This window comes from Lactuca virosa, chromosome 8 (genome assembly GCF_052849685.1).
Source record: "Lactuca virosa cultivar CGN04683 chromosome 8, Lactuca_virosa_CGN04683_v6, whole genome shotgun sequence".
NCBI classification, from domain to species: domain Eukaryota; kingdom Viridiplantae; phylum Streptophyta; class Magnoliopsida; order Asterales; family Asteraceae; genus Lactuca; species Lactuca virosa.
In genome coordinates this window covers 287,202,326-287,205,690 of record NC_136433.1, presented here as the reverse complement: position 1 = coordinate 287,205,690, position 3,365 = coordinate 287,202,326, and positions in this window count along the sequence as shown.

The following is a 3,365-nucleotide window of genomic DNA, read 5'->3' as shown; positions in this document are numbered from 1 at the left end:
TTAGCAATTAAAATATGGGGGATGATTCATCCACTGAGTTTTTTTATCAATCCAGGAAAAAAAAAATATATGGACAATTTTACCCTTATATTGAATTTTAGATGTTAAGAGATAAATAACCTTATTTTTAGAAACTCTAAACAGATGCATACCCCACCACAATTATATCATTATTTATTAATTTATAAATATTAAAAAAATAACAATTATACCTTTTCTATCGTGTGCTTATTCTTTGTATTTGTTTCTTATTTAGAGTTTTATACCATTTATTTTAGTATTTAATCTATTTATTTCTTCGTTACCTATTATTCACAGCTCACATCACTAACTCAATTTTTAATTAAAAGTTTATAAACATATTAATTATAAAAAATACTATACAATGAACAATTTAATATAAAAAAATATAACACAAAAATAATGCCTAGCAAATAACAATCAAATATTCAAACTAATACATATCAAATATTCAAATTAATACCTATCAAAATTTCAAACTACTCATATGTCATATCATCACTTGAAAAGGTTGGATATGCATTTAAATCAAATAAGTTGTTTTCATTTTTTATATAACTAATATTATCAAATACTTCATTGTTAATTTGAAAGACACCGGTAGAACTCGAAGTTTTTAGATTCCACAAGCTCAAATCTTAAAGGGTCTCGTGCGGTAGAACTTATTCCTTTTTCTTTTTTGATTTTGGAGGTCTACCCTTCGGTCGACGGATCATGGGCTCAAACAACGTATCAGATTCAGTCAAAAGCTTATTAATCATAGAAGTAGCAAATTCTTTGTTACTTAAAGGCCACATTTGGTATCTTGAAGACAACTCAGTAAGCAACTAATCAAATTTGTTAACGCCATCATTATGTGAATCATCTTCTGAATTCAGGTGCAATGTATCAATCCTCCAATGTGGATGAATGAGATTTAATGAAAGTTTCATTTCCTATAAATGTTGTATCTTATGAGCATAAGAAAGACCCATGGTTGCCATAAAATGGCCAGTGAAAGGAGCCATTGTACCTAAAAAACAAAAATAGTTATTAAAGGTTAATGTAAAACTTAATGTCGTGCAATAATGTAAAACTATATATCTTTGTAAACATTACCTTTTTTTTACTTTTTCATATTGTATATGTATCTCCTTTAATGCAAAATGAGATACATGATACAAAATCTCTCTAAAAACTGGTGTCTCACACTTAAGAAGAACTTTGATTTTCTCATTTGCGAGTTTCACTTTAATCTCATTGAATTCATATGTGATTGCAAGACAAATCTTTTCTGTAACACCTTGAAACCCACCCGTAGATACTTGTAGATACGATTTAAGCTTGGAATGAGCACTTTTGGCATTTGAAGATGAACGATTGCCAAAATGCAAATAATTTTCTATCCAAGCACTAACAAACTTTTCTTTGCAGGGCAACCATGTAGTTTGTATATACTCAATTGCAACTTGCTTTGTTTGATAAAGCAACTCAAATTCACCCCAAGTCTGTTCAAAAATTGTTGTTGTTGTTGAATATGCTACATTATTCCAATTTGAAATAAATATGTCAAACTCTTCTGTATTTGTGAAATGCTTCTTGCAATTTGCCAACACATTCTTTTCAATATGCCAAATACAGAAAAGGTTTGTCGTGTTCGGAAATACCATCTTTATGGCATTCATTAATGCCAACTCTCTATCAAACATAATCACAGATGCTTCACAATTTTCAAGGGTCTTCTCCTTAATGCCCAAATATAACTATCTTCATCCTCTCTCTCTCTCCAAAAAAACAAACCCAGAATAAAAAGAGGTATTAAAGCATGAAACCCCAATGATATCAAGGAGAGGCATGTTATATTTTTTTTTTGTATGTGCAATCCATTACAAAGATATTTAACAAGACTTTGACAAGTTTAATCGACAAAGGATGTGCAATGAACAAATGGGTTATATGCCCTAGTGGATTATGTAAATAATCATAAACAAATCCTTCTTTTTCAAACTCTTCAAATAAGGCACTAACTATTGATCGATTATTCAAGTCGTCCTTGCGGATTTTTGCCTTCAAGTTGTATATGGTTCGAGAGACTGCCGGAATGTTTTGATTTTTCTGACGTAAAGAATAAAGAATTTGCCTTGGGGGTATGCCAGAAAGCGTCATGTTTTTGACACGTTGTACGTCCTCCGGTGATAATCGACGGAATGATGGATGACCAGATACATCTATAGCCGGTTCATGATTGTGAGTCAAGTTTTTTGCCTTAAGTACCTAAACACCATCATTTCCCTTTTTACCTGCAATCTGGAAGGGGCACTTAATCAAACGAGATCCAGTGTTCTTCTTTCTTTTATCTCTAATACATAATCTATCTCGATAGGAACCGCCTCGATCACATTGTAACGTGACATATTTGTCTTTGCTTGAATCTCGAATAGATACCCCATATCCTTTAGCGTTACAGAAATCTCGTACACTCTTTAATAATTCATCATATGATTCAAATTTAGAGTTACCTAAATAGAGTTCTTCATTTTGCATCACAGACTTGATGAATCCATTCCCACCTGTTAATCAATTTTATCACAACCAACTATTACCTCCAAGAATCAAACATATAACCCATTTGTTTATTCAAGAATCCGTTTATCATTTTAACATAATGGTTTTAACATATAAAAGAATCAATTTATTATTTTAACTCAACTCAATTGATAATTATTCCTATATATGATTATCCTAATTTTCTCAATTAAAATTCTAGATTCTGTTCACAGGAAGATGTAACATGGTTTGTCATGATAATCAATTAAATATTGCAACATGACCTTAAATTAAAATCAAAGTGAATATTAAATTATTAATGTGTCATGCACTTTCACGAAGTTACGTAAACTGTGAATGAACATAAAGTTAATAATGGTTTAATTGCTTTGAGATGAAAGATAACAATTAAAGTTAAGTAAAGATACAATCGTAATTCCTTTGTGGCAAAACAAAATCAAAATCAATAGTCATGGTAAATATTTTAACAAAATTAAATCAACCATCAATTTTAAAGTTATCGGTTGATAGTGGGTTGAAGAAGAAGTCGGTGAAGCAGCAACGCCGGATGAAAAAGCGTTTGTTGAAATAACGTTGCCAAGGGAAGGAACGTAAGTTGAAGAAGCAGCGTCGTCATATGTTTTTTAGAGTTTCCAAACATAGGTTTTTGTATCTTAATTAAATACCTAGAAATTAAATTGAGGGTATATTTGTCCATAATTTTTTTTCCCTTTTCTGTGGATGGATTAGAAAAGTCTGTGGATAAATCAGTCCGCCTTAAAACATGTATGGGACAATAATGATTTATAAATGTTTGG